The 18,981-nt window shown below is 33.6% G+C and overlaps 1 pseudogene; it reads right to left on the bottom strand.

Moving 5' to 3' along the window:
* Positions 1 to 17,573: 17,573 nt before the first annotated feature.
* Positions 17,574 to 17,690, bottom strand: LOC112302635 (U2 spliceosomal RNA; annotated as a pseudogene).
* Positions 17,691 to 18,981: the final 1,291 nt, after the last annotated feature.

Below are 18,981 nucleotides of genomic sequence, written 5' to 3'. Positions count from 1 at the left end.
TTTAAAACAAGTTTTGCTATAACACTACTCCTGAGTTGATATAATTACATATCCACGTTATACTACAAACCCACTTAGTAACTATATATATACACACACATATATATAGTAACTATATGTGTATATACACATATATAGTAACTATATATATTATAACTATACATATAATAAATATATACACAGTTTGAAAATGATAACACACACTAAATGCTTGGCTCAGTGTCTAGTCTGAAATATATATATATATACACACACACATATATATGTATACACACACATATATATATATATTTGAGACTATTATATAGACAAATATATGGAAAAGGTCAGTGAGGAAGAATAAATTCATGAGAAATCTTTTGTACGATAGAACCCTTAGCACACGAACGGTAAAGAGACCTGCTGGAAATGGGTCTCTAGTTTGGTTTTCTGTTCCAGAACACCACTGGTTTCAATGAGTCTAGCTACTAGCGTGTCTTCTCTGATAAATAAGATGCTGTATATTGGTTTCTTCTGCACATACATTATCTCATCTAACTGGAGATAACTCAATAAAATTTATGTCTTACACACAAAAGAGTATTCCTAAAACAAATATTTGACTAAACACAAATATATTCCTAAACACACATATTTGACTTAGTGAGATGCTTCCAGCAGACTGCTATTTTGATATAATAGAAATTAAAAACAAGTTAAATAAAATTTAAGGTATTGTAATAACATGTGAGCAGCACATGTATTTATGTTTCAAAACAAGAATTTAGAATAAAATGTAATTCTTCCACAAATTTTCTAATTTACACTCATTTTAACTTAAAATTTTTAATTTAAATATTTAAATTATTAGTTTAACAAGTCTGTGCAAATATAAAGAGACTAACCTTCTGTAATATTATACTTTATTCTTATTTTCCTTTCTTTCAACAACACAGAATACTCTGGAGTCTAAATTATCTTAATTAGATGCAATTAAAATAAATTGCTCTATCTGTTAATTAACAAACCTGGGATTTAGCAATACTGCAATATGCCTCATGTTATCTCTTTTTGGGGAATTTATTATATTTTTACACTATTTATATAAATCTCATTTACTATGAATTCCCTTGAATTTCAAACTGCTCTGTGATTCCAATCCATATTTTGGCAAAAGGTAAACAAGATCAATCACAGACTTTTCTTTATCCCCAAATGAATGTTGGTTGACATTGTACCAAATTACCTGCTTTAGAAGATGCTTTGAGAAAATACTAAATATAGGTATGGTGCACGCACCTGTTTCTACAATGTTGTTTGAATGTAAACAATATCCAAAGAACTGGATAGTAATTAAGTTAAGTGATCTGTCAGGAACCTATACTAGGCCTTTTTACTCTGCAACTTGTAGATAGTACACCTTTCCTCAACTTCCATTCATGTCATTGGCCTGATAGAGGCCACGTAGGACCCCGGTCCGGGGGAGCAATGGCAGCAAAGAATTGTCTCATTTCTAGTTTCACAGGCTGAGAATTGTATAGCTCATAACTTTCTCTTTTATCTCTGCATTTGTGCTCCTTTATGGAACTTTCTCTGCTTTGATTTATTCTATTTATACGAAAAACAGTTGAGCATTCCTAAAGCATATGATAAAATTCTTGCCTTGAAGCCATTTATTGACTTTTTAGTGAAATAATGCTTACATGCACACAGCTCTTGGGGATCGCATAGTCTTTTCACTGACCTTGTTGCCACCTCTCTCTCACTGCCTGCATCCTTTCACATTCTTCCCACAAAATTTATCTTCTTAAATACACCTTTCATTCTGTCATTTCTCTCTTCAAAATCCTTCCGTCATTCTTCCGTGCCTACAGCAGTTACTCTCCAGAGGAATTATAAAACCATGTCGACACCACGCACTGATGGTGCACATATACATTGCACAAATAGGTACCTCTCTACTTTCCAAACGTGTAAGGTGATGTTAATTACATATTAGTTAAAATGCTCCTCAGTTATTAAGTTTTACAGATTATATGTATTTCTCCATAACTTACCCTAATATTTCAAGTTTTCATTTTGTGCCAGTCAGCTTCAGGTAGAGTGATCTCATTTATTTCTCACCCACAAACATGTACATTCACACACATGCATTCAAACACTGACACGAGAGGGAGGCGTGTAACTGCTGTCTTCAATTTGCAGCAGAAAAGGTGAACCAAGAGAAGTTAAATGACTTGTACAAAGTCATATGTCTTGTAAGGAATAAGCTGGGGTTTGAACCCACATATTTCAACTCAGCTATAGATGCTTTTAATCACACACCTAGTAGAGCTATTTCCTGGGGGTCTATGCAGCTTTTTGTTGTTAGAAATATCCTTATTCTTGAAAAGTTTGGTAGCCAAGACTATAAAAAATTAAGCATTTAATTACCCTTAATATCACATTAAATGTTATGCAATAATCATTTCCCAAATTGAGTTCCAAATGGTTTTATTTCAAATATTAATAAAGATGCAATATAAAAGAATTGTTTAGTGGTCATTTAATTTCACAAAAGAATTCCTGAAATATTTATTTCCACAGTGGAGATTCACATGCGTGTCAGTATATTACACCTCTGAAACTCAGTATGAATAAAATGATTCGCCATTTCCCTACTTCAGGATTTTCTACATTAGTTTGAGAATAGTACATTTATTAATATTTTGTTAAATACCATTGCACTGTAGAATGTTTGGGGGAAACAAGAATTTAAAAGATCAAGTTTCCACTCTTACTGTCCCAAAGAGCTCCAAATTTAACCCTGATCACACCTAATTTTTACATCTGTGCCTTTCTTCACTCTACTAGCCACTCAATGTACTCCCTCCCCACTTAAAATTTAACATTGCTTAAGGTCTTGCTAACCTTCCACACTGTTCGGGATTATTTGATAAAGAACTCTCCAACCCATGAGGACTGCTTTTTTTTTTTTTTTTTTTGGTTTTGTTTTGTTTTGTTTAACTCAATTTGCAAGGAATTACACATTGCTTTTTGACATTTCTTAGAATACTTCTTTCTACTTTATCACACGAACCATAGTGTTAGGCTCTGTATGCAAGTATGGACTGCTTATACATTTTGTATAATTTAAAATCTAGTCAGGTATTTTGTGCACAGGAGGCACTCAGATATTTACTGTTGTCTTGGTGAATGCGGTCTCTTTTGTCTGTATTAGTCAGTTTATTCTAGGATCATGTTGCCACAAACAGACCCAGACTTCAAGGGCTTTCAACAAAAAAGGCTTCTATCTCCTGAGTAAGTAGAGGCTCTACTGCAGTTCATCACTATTTGGAGGCTGCCTGAAGATACAGCCCCTGTCTGGGACACTGCATGTGTCCCGACTCAGGGAAGAGAAGTTATTGGAACTAGGTGGCAGATTTGAAAGCTTCTACTCAGAATTGGCAAATCACTATACATCACATACTGTGACCAATTTGACATCAGTGAGGTGATGAATACCATTATCTTTTAAGAAAAGAAAGGGAATATTCAAAGCAATATAACCTACCACAGTAACCTAATTTAGACCCTAAATAACTCCTTGTAATGTTTGTTGTATTACAAAAAAAAATTAAGAGAATGTATTTTCTACATAATAAATGATGCATATAAAAACCAAAGAGATGTATTTCCATGTTATTTAATTCAAAACATGGAAACTTATTGATGCATAGGAATTTATGCAGAGGGTATAATTATTTTGGTTGCAAGCTTTATTTTAAGGCTAATTGGTAATTTAGGAATAGCCAATATTTTTCCCTACTTTGTGTCCATTACTGTGACAGGTCAGATGAAGTGGAATTCAAATTTTGTATGTTAGTATCCATCTTCACATAAAGTATACACTCCAGTATATATCCCTGGTAGAGCTAGTGGTGAGAACATTTATTATAAAAATAAATAATAGATTGTTTGGAGTTTTGGAATTGGAGAGCATTACACTAAGTGAAGTAAGCCAGGTGGTGAAAGACAAATACCATATGACTTCACCTATAAATGGAACCTAATCAACAAAACAAACAAGTGAGCAAAATATAACCAGAGACATGGAAATAAAGAACACACTGACAGTGACCAGAGGGAAGTAGGGAGGGGGTAATGGGGGAAAGAAGGGAAAGAGTCATCAAGGGTCATCATTGTAAAGGACCCACGGACAAAGCCAGAAGGGGGAAGGATTGAAGGTAGGAGGTGGGGGTGGGAAAGTGGTGGAGGGAAAATGGAGACAACTATATATAAACAACAATAAAATTTTTTTAATTAAGTAAAATATTTAAAATTTAAATGAAATAAAATATTGATTAGTAGGATAGTCATTCTGTGGAAAATCCACAACTGCTTTTTGAGAATGTGCAAAAACACACATATATACATGCACATATATACATACATATTCAAGATTTATTTGTGTTCTAGGCATATAAAACCTGAAAATTCACATTAATACTACTTCCTAGTGATTTCTCTTGGAAAAATAATTTAAGACATTTAGAGAAATGACAAAATAATGATACTGAAGGATGATAAATAGGTGGAATTTAGGTCTTCCTTTTAGATACAGAAAAGGAAAAACAGAGTGTGTGGAAATCGTTACGTAAGTCAGTGCGGATGAATTGGCATGGTCTGACGACGACCGTCCAAGAGACTAATTCAAAAATACGGTAGGTGGGGAAGTGCGTGCAGAATTGTATCAGGATCTGTTGGCATTTAATAAATCTCAGGGAAAGTGCAAGTGCAACAGCTCAACTATTCCCAGGTATTGCTCATTTGCTAGCAGTTTTAGAGAAATTACTATTTTTTATTTAATGTTAAAAATAGATGTGTAGATAACTTAAAAATAAAAATTAGTCAATAGATAGCTCTGTGACCATGAAAAGTATTGTACTTCAGTCATCTCATGTACAAAAAAAATAATGATTTATTTTAAGCTATTGTTAATACTATTGAGTTTAAGTAAATACTTAATAGTAGTCTAAACTATTCCTAGTAGTATTAATATGACTTTTTATTTCAAACACGTTCAAAAATAATTTTATACAAATATTTATGACCTGTTAATATATTTGATGTATGAAATCATGAAGTGTCTACCTTTTAAACAATTTTTGAATTTGAATAGAAATTATCAATTAGATCATTACTTATTAGTATTTTGCATACTAATATCTTGTGAATGACTTTCTGAAAATAATTTTAAATTACTCTTAAAATTATACATACAATATTTTATTTTAAAATTAAATTATTAAACTTAAATTATATAACAGATATATAAATATTAGATATAAATTCCTCTGAACTAAAGCCAGTTTATTTTTTGACATAATACATATTCAGAAATGTCTCAAGAATGAATGCTACTAAAATGTTAGAGTAATGACCTCTCAAAAATTATACTAATAAAGATGAAAATAGTACATACTTAATTTCCTAAAATCAAAGTTTTTCTTTGAGCTCTGAATTCAATGTCACCAGTGTTTTTCTGATTTCATTTGTCTTGCTGCCCGAAGTGTTTTGACTTTAGTGATGGAAATCAAACCCAATTGGACATGACAACCAACTTGATAAAAGTGTAAATCAATCTAGAAATGAGAAAAAAAGAAGCTTGACATGTTTTGTTGTTTAATTGAATGACCTATAGTTTGGGGTTTGGGATTTTTTTATTTGTTTTTGTTTTCGCTTCAAAGAAATTTCTACCTATCCACCCTTATTGAATATTTTTGAGTAAACATATTTTTTCCTTAAGCAAACATTTATAAGTCATTTGGAAACTTTTCCTTTGTTGTTTCAGTGTTTGTAGGGTACAAAATGCTCAAAATGGAACCTTTTAATGTTTAAATAAAAGTAGATCCAATAAATGATCACTTCATTTTCTGATTAATAACAGGGCTTTAAATGAGAGTGAAAATGCCACCCACATACCATTGTCTTTTGCCTACGGCCTAATCATTCACTTGTATTGTCTTTCTTGATTGATTTGTCATTTGGTGGCAGGTGAACTCTGTGCTTGAAGATCTTTTGTATAGATTTAATCAGGGGATGAGAATCACGTCTTCTTTTGGCACTAATTTATAATTATTTACTCTGGCTAAACAGCTGCTTCTCTTTAAGTTTCTGAAAAAAAGAAAGCTCTTTACGTTTATTTTACCTTTTCATGTCAGATCAATTTAGGTAGGTAGTCATAACTGTCAGTTTGGCATAATGTATATTGCATTATGAATGTTAAAAAGCAGAGTAAAGTCATTTTCCTTTTTGTGCTTAAATATATTTTACATAATTCCATGAAGAATTTTATTTTATTTTTAGCTTTTTAAAAAATTGTTGTTCCTGCACAGTTGTCTTCATTTCCCCCCCCTTCTCCCCTGCCCCCCCACCCCCCACCTCCCACCTTCAATCCTATCCCCTTTGGCTTTGTCCATGGGTCCTTTATACATGTTCCTTGATGGCCCTTCCCCTTCTTTCCATGAAGAATTTTAAAGTAAAAATCAGAAAGATGGTGTTGAGATGCATATTGCTAAAGAATACTTACCTTGATATAATTTTAAATAATTAAAAATATTATTTAAAAGAATTTAAATTTATTTTCATACTGTACAGTATTATCATACTGTATTATATACAGTATAATTTTAAATTATTCTAAAAACAATAAAAGAACATCACATATCATAGATTATTTTTTAATTTAAGCTAAGCTTTTATTTAACTTACTATCTCCTAATAAGATGCAGGAAAAAGTGTAAATGTGCTCTCCCAAAGCTATCAAAAACTAATGTGCAAATACCATATATTTTGACACCATGTGTAATAAGACTTTCTACTGGTTGCTTTGCCATCTCAGTAATTTTTCTTTGCTTAGTTATTATTAGGTCATCTATATTTGTTTAATATCCTTTAATTATAGACTGATTTGCAAATTGCACATCATATATCCTTGATTGTACAGAGTTGCATTAGATTAGTACCTGTGTATCTGTGCATGTAGAGGGATGTACACACCTGTATGCACTGCGTATATTTTACATCGATTACAAGTTTGAGGCCACTGGCCTTTAAGTTTCTCTATTTTGAGAATCCAGCAAGGGGAATTATGTGCAAATATTCTTGCCACGAATTATGTGCAAATATTCTTCCAAACTTAATTACTCAGGAAAATTGATAGCCTGTGGACAAATTTTTTCTAGGTCAAATTTACATTAAATATTATATTTAAAATAAATTAACCTCTTCCTATCATCTCTCAATCCTTCCATTATGAGGATCCTTCCCTTTCTAAATTTTAATAGGAGTTTCATATACATAATGCATTCTAGCTATGTTTGTAAGGGGAAGGGTTATCAGGAACTACTGTAAAGGACACATGGACAAAACCAAGGGGGAGGGTGGAAGCAAAGGAGGGAGGTGGATTTGATTGGAGTTGGGGGAGTGGTGGGGGGAAAATGCAGACAACTGTAATTGAACAACAAAATAATTTTTAAAATAAATACATAAATAAAGAACATTTAATGTTCTACTCCTTATGAATCAAGTCCAAGTCTTATTCTTGTCTGTCTCTTTGGCATAATGAAATGCCATACTCTGAGGAAGTAAGTATTTGTTTAACAAATGATGGCATAAATAAATCAGTAACTACATGGAGGCAGCGATTCTTCAAGATCCCTCCGTTGTTATGAAACATCAACATGGCTGAAATCATTAGAAAGTGCAGTGGAACGAAGAAAATATTATCTAAGTAAATCACCTGCTTGTCAGATATAATAAATTATTTGTCCACATATAATTTAGGAGGAGATTTAAAATAGTAATTATTTTTCATATTTATAGTTTGGCTATTGACTGTATCAGTACACATATGGTGCATATGGAAATTTAGGTCTGCCTTTATTCCCCAGTTTTTAGAATTGAAAGCCTGGGTGATTGTCTTCTGAGCACTTCTAGGACATGAAGAGGTTTAGGGGTGTCAGTGCTCACACAGATTATTGAATTACTTATGCATTACAAACAGAAAAACTATAAGAAAGTAAGTGATATTTTCTACAACAATACACATACTTTCTGTTGCAAATTTTACAACGAAACAGTTTTAGCTAAAACATTACAGACTATCTGAGACCATTACAATTTCAGCACATTTTTTTGGCTCTTTTCTAGGTCTTCATATCTATACTTTTCATGTAACTATGGTTTGCTCTTTGAAAATAACATTTTTATCTGAGAGGCAAGAAAAGTCTGAGTTCATATTTAATTTACAGAATTGCCTCAATTCAACAAATGTTTGGTCTTATGAAAATTACACTTAGGTCACCAGGCATCTTTTCCACAGAGATCTGGGACGGCATCTTTGAGCTCTTTGTGTAAAATCAATAGCTTTTGCAGTTCCTTGCCCAAACACAGAATAATTTTCATTGCACACAAAAAGAATGTTAAGATGGTGCTATAAAGATATAAAATAAAAACAGAAAGGTATTAAAAAACTCATGAAAAATATATGAGGTGGAGGTAAATTGTGTATATTTCTTCATCAATTACCATAGAGCATTCAGTTGTAAGAAACAATACAGACATTGCCTGTGCATTATCTTTACCCAGTTTTCCCCAATGGTACCGTCTGGCAAAACGATAGTTAGGTAGCACAACAAGAATGCTGGCATCGATGCAGTCTAAACACAGAATCGGTCCATCACCACAAGGATTCCTCCTGCTGCTGTTCACAGGCAGAGCCCCCCGCCCCCCTTCATTTCTAACTCTTGGCAACCACTAATCTCTTCTCCATTTCTGAAACATTGTCCTTCTGATAATGACACACAATTAGAATCACAGAATAAGTAACTTTTTCTTTTCAGAATAATTAACTGGAAATTCAGCCAAGTTGTATGTTTTATAGATTGTTCCTTCTTACTGCTAAGTATGATATGGGCATACCAATTTGTAAATTGTTCACATTTTGAAGGACATATAGTTTGTTTCCAGTCGTTAGCTATTATGAATAAAGGTATCTATTTTCTTGCTTTTCTATGGGTTACTAGAATATGTGAGGGAATTCTCTCTTGAGAGCTCCATAGCTCTTTAGATGTCAGTCTTTGCATTGCTATATACCTAACCCATTAATAATAGTCAACAAGTATCAACATTTTATCACTTTGAGTGAAGTGTGGATATCATACACTTAGATTCATTTACTCTCCCTTTTATTAAATACAATTATCTTGACTATTGGATGGTATTATCATTTTTCTCTTAATTATCACATATCATCCTAAATGAGAATAATCTACTGTACTTACACATATTTCTGCAGATTCCGGTGTTCTTTTTTTCTTATTGAATGCTACCAAGATTCTTCCTTTTATCATTTATTTGCTAGTGGCAAATTCTTTGAGTTTCCCTTTGTCTGTGGATGCCATTATTTCCTCTTATTCCTGTAGGCTAGTTTTGCCAGCTATGGAATCCCAAATTGATAGTTCTTTTCTTTCAGCCCTGAAACATATTGTGCTGCTTCTTTTTAATCTTAGATGATAAATCTGCTGTCTTTAGAGTTCATGTTCCCTTATAAATAATGTGTTGTTTCTCTATGGCTGCTTTTAAGACTTTTTCTTTGTCTTTATTTTCAGAAGTTTAATTATAATACTTCTTTTCTGTTTCCCTGGGTCTATTTTGTTTCAGGTTTTCTCAGCTTGTTGCACATATGGCCTTATGTCTTCCACCAACTTGGTAAGTTTTCATCCATTATTTTCTTGGGATACTTTTTCATGTGCTACTTTCTTTCTTCTTTCCTTCTGGGATTCTGATGGTATACATTTGTCATTGTCCTGTAAGTCCTTGAGCCTTTTTGTTTCAGTCTAGTTGGAAAGCGTAGTTCATGATGGGTGTATGAGAGGTATGTCCAGAAAGTATCCAGCCATTTGCTATGAAAGATAGAGACATTTATTGAGGAAGATACAAGAAACATTATACATAGGACAATGACACCTCAGGCCCCTTCAAAGTAGGCACCTTGGGACCTCACACAATTCTCCCAATCTCCATCAGCTGCCACGATGTATTTTCCTGAATCTCATTGATGGTCTGAAATCTCTTTCTTTTCAAAAGTGATTTTAGTTTTTAGAGAAGCCAGAAGTCACAGGGTGCCAAATCTGGGCTGTAGGGGGGCTGAGTCACCTGGGTAATTGGATGTTTCACAAAAAAACTGTGTGAGACATGATGCATGAGAGGGTGTGTTGTTGTGATGAAGCTGCCACTCACTAGCTGCCCAGAACTGCAGCCTTCTGAATCATCCAAGGAGTTTCCATGAAGGAATATTCAAGCTTAACGCAAAATTTGATGCAGATTCTCTGCTCTATTCATTCAGTCATTTTGAATGAGACAGCCACACAGTTAACAGCGTCTATCATCTCCACTGACTGGTACAGGGAAGTCATCATTGTTCACACATGCACATTCCCGTCCACTCTCCTTGGCTGCCAGGTTACATCAATGTCGTACAACCCATTCTCATAATATTAAAAATGACTGGACTTTTTCCAGACAGACCCCATATGCTTACATTCAAATATTATTACAGAAAAGGGAAAAGAGATACTAAAGAAAAATTAGCAGTCTTCCAGGGAATTTATAGTGTTTCATAATTTCCACAGTCCACATGCTTTATCCATTCCTACTCAGGACAAATTAAATACAGGCAAAGGACATGTCCAAACCTATTTGTTTAGGAAGAAGTGGCAGTGCTTTTTATCCATTCATTATATAGACACCGATAGCATTCTGCCATTGGAATAGCAACAACACTCCTCGGAATACGTGTTGATTTTTGCTTAGATTGTTTCACATCGACAGTTCTCTTATGTAATCAGGAGAGACTTGTTACAGTGTCTGAAAATAATTATTTAAGCTCCAATATGCAAAATCCCAAATGAGCACTACTTTTCACCCCTAACCCAACTTACCTAAGACCCATATTGCCTCTTCTCTTCTCCTGGATACCTGGTGAGGATATTTCGGTCTTCTTGTAAATTATAAAATTATGATTATCTGTTGCTATATAACAAACTCATGCTTAGTGGCTTAAAAATAATAATTTAATATTTTCTTTCATATTTCTGTGGATTGAATGGACTAAGTACAAAATCTGTAATACGTTTTCTGTCAGTTGTTGGTTAAACCTTCAGTCATCTGAAAGCTTAACTTGGCTGCATAGGCAAGATAGTTTACATACAAACATACTTATGTGTCTTGTACCTCCCTACCAAAAAACAAACAAATAAACGAAACAAAACAAAACAAAACATCTAAATCTTAATTGTGCCTGGAACATGTGAATATATGACAAAGAGAGCTTTGCACATGCGGTTAACGTAGGAATCTTAATCAACAAAAGAAAAAAGCAAACAAACTATAACCAGAGACATTGAAGTTAAGAACAATCTAACAACAGCCAGAGAGGAGTGGGGAGAGGATATTGGGAGAGGGATCTTCAGGAACTACTATAAAGGACACACAGACAAAACCAAGGTGGAGGGTGGAGGCGGGGGAGGGAGGTGGGTTTGGCTGGGGTGGGGTGGAGGGGTGGGGAGAAAATGCAGACAACTGTAATTGAACAACAATTAAAAAATAATAATAATAAATTTTAAAAAACGAATCTTAAACTAGTGAAGACTACTCTGGATTACCTGAGTAGACCCAATATAATCACATTGGGCCTTAAAAGGTGGAGGCAACATAGTGAAAAAAACAATGTGACAAGGAGGCAGAGGTTGAAATGGTGATATTCTAAGTGTCCAGGAGCCAAGGAATGTAGGTGGCCTGGGAACAGACTCTTCCCACGGAGGCCCCATAATTAATCAACACTACTGACACCTTGATTTTAGCCTATTATTACTGATTTTTTAATCTTCAAAATTTTAAGTTAATAAGTTGTGTTGTTTCAAGCTCCTAAGTTTGTTGCCATTTATTACAACAGCAATAAGAAATTAACACCAGTGTTCTGGGTGGAACAATTGACAATGGGCCGGATCTCTCTTTCTCACTGTGAACCATTCCATATTTTAACAGACCCCATTCTGGTGACATTAAACAGAGATTTTATCCTTTCATTATAATTTTTAGAAACATTTTAATCTATGACAATTTAAATGTTTTTTTGTATAGGATATGAAATCTTTATATAATTTGTCCAGATCGCCTAGTTGTCTAAATTTTAGTTATTGTATACTCTTTTCCATGACTTTGAGATGGATTTTTTACCAAGTTCTAAACATACATATGTATATATAATACTTATATATATATAGGTATAATACTTATATATACATATGTGTATATATATAATTTTTGTCTTTTTTCTTTCCCCATCCATGCAGCAGTACCACACCAAGTAACACTACATATTTGCTAGAACACATAAGTTTTCATGGAATAAAGTCGATTCTGAAGGGAAACAATTCTCCCTCAGAAGAGTTGATATAATCTTCACTTACCTAGATGTTATCAGGGAGCACTTCCTTGAGAAGCATTGTGCATCCTATATTAATTTTGTATGCCTACAGCAATAAAGTACCACAAACTGGGAGGCTTAAAAAACAAAGCAAAACAAAACAAAACAAAAGAATTAATGTGTTTTCTCACAATTGTGGGAACTACAGGTTCAAAACCAAGGTGTCCCCAAAATCTGCAATAGAATTCTTCCTTGTCTCTTTCTCGATTCTGGTGTTTTAATAGCAATCTTTGCCATTCCTGGACTTACCGCTGCATAACTCTGCCTCCGACTTTGTTGTCACTTGGGGTTCTCTCTGTGTGCCTCTCTTTTCAGAAGCCCACAAGGCCATCTTTTGTATAAAGATACCAGTGATGCTGGATTAGGGAACTGCCCTACTCCTTCATGACCTCATTTTAACTAATGACATCAGCAATTACACTATTTCCAAATTAGGTCACTTTCTGAAGTACCGGGGGTTAGGACTTCAGTATAATAATTCCTGCAGCTTATCTCCCTTGGATAATGTTACTGATCTTCTGCCCAGCATTACTTCTGTACTGTGGCCCTTCTGGATGTATCAGTCTTCCACAGTGAGCCGTTATTTGCTAAGTAGGAATTCATGTGTAAATTAGTTTCTTTCTATAGATACACATCTATATTTGTTAATGATTACCAGTGCATTCGATTCTTATAATTTGTAGACAATTAAATGATACAACACAGTTGATATAACACCTCTAAACTTATTGCTGATAATGTCTTTGATCAATGCTAAACCTCTCAATTTTATCTAGTGATGTTTTAATTATATTTGGATATTGTTGTATAGATTAGTGCTTTGTTCATTTCGAATAGTACTTGCTTAGTCAATTGCAGCAAACCCAGTTGAAAGAAACACCACTTTTAGAGAACAGGGATATTCAGCTTGGGTCTATCAAAGATAAAACCAGAAGATCGAATTTGGCAGTGACATCTAAGTCCATTCAGGGAAGAAAGACTTGGAATCTGGCAGACACATGTTCTGAGAAACAGAGAGCTTATTCTGTGGTAATCTATGAATAGCCCGGCAAAACATTTCAACTGTTTGAAATGTTTTTCACCACAGTCTGGTTCTGTGTTTACAAATCAGCATATAAAGCACTATTTTTGTCTCCAAAGTCTATTGATCTCAGGTAGTAGAAGCACTTAAAATCTGGCACTAGCAATCTGGTTGTCAGAAAGCTATGTATCTTCCTTTAATATTCAAGCTGACACTATTTTATATTTCTTGAATGAATGAAAGAAGAACTAACACTTCTGGAGTTAGATAACAAGTTTTTGAATCTACAACATGGTCAGAGGGATAGGGAGGGACACTCTGGTGTGTGGTGAACACACCAGGAAGCTGACCTCTGTTCAACCTTCAGTGGCAATAACTGGTCTTTGCAGTCTTGTCATTGGCAAGCTTTAATAACATTACATTTAAGAACTTTGTCATATTTTAAGGAGGTGTCCTAAAATAAATGGGAATAATGCAGGAGGGTTAATCTTTGTTGCTGGGTGAAATTTGAATTTAAATGTGTAATATGTAATAACTTGAAATATATGAGAGTGTTTGTGTCTTTTAATAGAAAAAGCAAGATTGGGTTAGTTTTTACCTATTTGAAAAGGAATCGATTTGTTTTGTGTTACATTCACTGAAGTAGAAAATTAGCATGAGGTTATGAAAAGAAATAAAAAAACCCTCATTGTGAAGTCGAATAAAAAGAAAAGTAATTAATTGGTGCACTTTCAACTACTCCTGTAAAAGACAATGCACTGCGACAAAAGAATTAACATTGTGACAAAAATCTGAACAGCGAAGATCAAAAGTACGGATTTTATTGAGAGCAATGCTTTAGAGCAAGTGATTTAGAACAATGCAGTGATCTTCAAGTTACGCAAATCTGGATAGAGAATTTTATTTTCTTTCTTTAAAGTATTTTTATAAATTGTTAAATAAACATGTACTAAGAGTACTTCTAAAAAAATCAATAGATAATATTGCACTATCACTGGGGTTACTGACAATGCTACTTGATAAACCACAGCTGTTATTCCTTTGTTCTTTTTAAAATTATTTTATTCTTTATGCTATTACAGTTTCCCCACATTTCCCCCTTTTGCTCCCTCCACCCAGCCTGCCACCCACTTTCATAGTCACTCCCTTCACAAGTTGTCCATCTCCATGTGTCCTTTGTTTATGTTCTTTGACTAATCCTTTTACCTTGCCTGAATCAGTCTATTCCTTGGTTCTTTAATAGTCAATAATGTAATTCTTGGTCATTTTGATGGTTAATTTTAAGTGTTAACTTCTCTGGGACACAGTCCAGATATTTAGTCAAATATTATCCTGGACAGTCTATGAAGGTGTTTTTGGATAAGATTTACATTTAAATCTGTGACCTTAGAGTAAAGCAGATTTCCCTCTATAATATGTGCTTGGACATCATCCAATCATTCAAAGGCCTGAATAGAACAAAAGTGAGGGGCGTGGTTCATCTGCAACCTTGGCTCTAACTGGCTTTCCAGCGGACAGCCTTTGCATTCAACTGCCACTTTCCTGGGTCTCCAGACTGTCCTACCATCGGATTTTGGATTTGCCAAACATCCACAACCACATGAGCCTAAACTGGCCTAAATCATTTGCTTAAGATATTAGTTTCAGAGAATTTTGAGAAATCTGAAGAAATTTTCATTCCTGGCTATCTGGTTGAAGGTCCAGTGATGTTTGCCATATCCTGATCCTTTCTTAAATGTGACTTCTAAGACTTCAAGAGGTGATTTTATGAAGTACTTAGTTCTAGCAAAATATTTAATATTAGAATTGTGTTTATTGCAATTGTTTAATTCTTTTTTCACAGGTCAATTAAATTTGACACAAATGAAAATTTGAGGCATAAAAGACATTAAAAAAACTACATTGTAAAGCCAATGTGTTAAACGTTGAAATTCACACTAGGTTGTCACAATCACCCTCTAATCTTTAGACTTTGTGTGTGGCGCATCCCTGAGGACTTCCTCCTCTTCTGTTTTGAAGCTGATTCAGGGAACACATAGACCAGTGAGCACCAAGTCTCCACAACAGCTCAGCAGTTTAGAAATCACACAGGGTCCTGGTAGAAGACAAGGTCTTGCATGTTATTTTTCTATTACTGCTATAATAAATTGGCACAAATGTAATAACATGCTTAAAAGCAACGGAAATTTATCTTCAGTTCTGTAGGTTGGAAGTCTTACATGGACCCCACTGGGATAAAATCGCTGACTAGATATATAACACATACCAAAGTATAAAAGGTGGTTATCTCTATCATTTCTATTTATGTGTGTGATATAAAGGTATAAATTATGTGTCTTTATATTTACTAACACACACACACATATATATAGCTTTAACTGAATTTATTAATATTGATTCAGAAATAAAAATAGAAAAGCAAGAGTTTGGAAAGAGAACAAAATTAATTTAATATACCATCAATTAGCTTAAGAATAAATAGTTAAACAAAGGAAACTGTAACTTTCAGTTGGATTCCAATGTTAATTTCTAATCAATTTTCAGTATAAGCTGCATAAAATTTTTAGCTAGAAAAAAAATAACCCCTTTAAAGGACAAATAACCTTAAACTTATTGGCATTGTTATTATTAAAATCTCCTTTATTGTGATTCGTTTGTATGTAAGTATATTGACAGTTGAAAGAAATATGCAGAATCCTGTTTGAATCCCTCATGAGGAATAATGGGCCCTTCAGGTTGATATATAGGAGATTGGATTATTTTAAGAGCTTTATATTGCTTGGGACAAATAGCTTTATACATACAGTCATTTATTTGTTTTTCTCCCTAAAAGTAGTCCCATGAGGAGATTACATCCAGCCATTTAATGACTTCTCATTTCTTTATCTCTCACACAGTTATCAAATGCATTTGACACTGCTATTCTCAACACCCTTTGTCTGAAATACTCGATTCTCCTGGACCTCTTGATGGTATTCAACTTTGTTGCCCACAAAGGAGATATAAAAATCTTTACATATAGATGATTTGCAGCTGGAAGTGCTGTGAGAGCTCCATTTGTTAACAGTAAACCCCTTCTTTAGATTAGTTCAACCACAGAAGAATTCGAGATGTGTCCAGAAATAATGGTGCTTTTTGTTTTCTACTCTTCTCTCACCGACGTCAGAACGGGCCTAGCAAGGGCTCTAGTCCGTGTGCACCGACACCCTCCTGCAGCGGCTAGATAACGTCACGTTCAGTCACAGACTGGTGTTCGTTATTTATTTAGGCACGTTTATTTCATTAATTTTGAATGAATAAGTTTAACGCTATTTAAAAAATGAATATTTTCAGTACTGTAAAAGGTGAAAAATATAAAAATTAGTAAAATCATATATATCTCTCTTAGTACACAATTGGAGGTCATATTTTATATTTATATTGGTGCATTTCCCTGTAGCACAGCCTAAGTTTTCTGGGTTTTTTTTATGTTCTCCATTTTGTGAAAGTCAATTTAAACAAAAAATTCTGGAAGTTATAAAACAGAAAACTTATAACTGTAAAAATGCCAGTTATGTTTCTTTTTTCATAACATTACTGAGGTACAATTCACGCCATGACATTCATTCATTTAAAGTGTACAAACAAGAGCTTTTTGTATATTACCAGCATTGTGCAACCATTACCACAATTTTAGAATATGTGGTCCCTCCAAAAAGAAACTTCATATCGACTAGCAGGTTCAAGCATATCCCTCATGCCCACTTCCTCAAGTCCTACACAACCACAAATTTACTTCTATATCTAAAGATTTGCCTATTTATACATTTTATGTCAGTGGATTCATTAATATATATCTTTTGTGACTAACCTCTATTTACCTATTGTAACATTTTAATGTTTTTAATATTTGTTTAGGATTTTTAAAACTTTTTCATGGTTGCTCTATGACATAAAGTGAACACCTTAATTATCAGAAATTACTTCAAACTTATACTAACCTAATTCCAAAGACATAGGAAAATATTAGTCCTATAAAGCTCAATTTCCTGTTCCCTTTTCATGCTGTTGTTATTGTATTCTATCCATATATATTAAAACCCAACAGTATATATTTACATTTTAAACTGATAAGAACTGATACTACACTTGATCTTAGCCAAAAGGCTGAGAAGCGATTATATTTACATTTTAAAAACGTATAATATATTTGTATTATCTCTACATAATTTTATGTCTTTCAACAAAACTGATAAAAGAAAGAAGAGTCAGTGTATATTTATGAAGTATTTTGATATAAAAATTTTTGTATGTAATTTCTGGCTCTTTTCATTGGTCCCAATAGATTCTTATTATTATCTGGTTTCATTTTCTTATTTCAATACAGCTTTGTCCCCACTCATATCTTTTATACTGTTAATATAAAATATATTATATTTATGTTATTAGAGGCCCAATAGGTATAATATACCTATTGCTTTATTTAATTGCTTTATAAATCAGTTCCTAGAAATTTCAAATACATTTTCCACATTTACCTAACTAATAGCTTTATTATATTTCTTTAGTTTTTATGTGATATTTAAATATTATCTGCTATTAGGTACATTCAGTCTGAAGAAATTTCTTGAGTTACTTTCTCTTATTTATTTATTTATTTTTTGGCACTTCAAAAATGTCATGTCACTTTCTTCCAGTTTCTATTGTTTCGATAAGTCAGTTATTAATCTTAGTTTGGTTCCATTACATGTGACAAGTTGTTTTTTTCTTCCTTCTTTCAAAATTTTCTCTTTTTCTTTCAATAATTTTACTATCCTATGCCTGGATCCATAGGACTCCTTTGCGTTTATACTAGTTGAGCTTTTGGATATTGTAATTTTTAAGATCAAATTTGTAAATTTTCCAGCCATTGTTTATTCAAATATTTTCCTACCCTTTTCTATCTTTCTTCCCTTCTAATACTACTCCTGTTATGGTATGTTGGTGTGCCTAATGGAGACCCACTTTTCTCTGAGGCTTTAATCATTTTATATCTTCATTTTTCTTTCTGTTCTTCACATGGCATACTATCAGTTATTTATTAATTTTTCATTTTTAAGATTTTATTTTTTTTTAGAGAAGGGGAAAGGAGGGAGAAAAGGAGAGAGAGAAACATCGGTCGGATGCTTCTCACACACCCCGATCTGGCGACCTGGCCCACAACCCGGGCATGTGTCCTGAAAAGGAATTGAAACAATGACCTTTTGGTCTAGAGGCCTGAGCTCAATCCACTAAGCCACACCAGCCAGATCAATTAATTATTTATTTTCAATTAATTTTTATATGCCCTTGAAGAGTTCTCTCCAATGAAGTATGAATTTTAAATAAAAACAAACTTCGCACTACTTTTCTCAGCCTGTGTTGGGCCAAATTGAAAACAGGCCCGTACTGTCTGCTGCATTAGCCCCTTGTCTTGTTCTCTTCTTCACAG

This window comes from Desmodus rotundus, chromosome 2 (assembly GCF_022682495.2).
Source record: "Desmodus rotundus isolate HL8 chromosome 2, HLdesRot8A.1, whole genome shotgun sequence".
In the NCBI taxonomy this organism is placed as follows: Eukaryota; Metazoa; Chordata; class Mammalia; order Chiroptera; family Phyllostomidae; genus Desmodus; species Desmodus rotundus.
The sequence above is the reverse complement of the archived record's forward strand: the minus strand, read 5'-3'. Positions and strand labels throughout refer to the sequence as shown.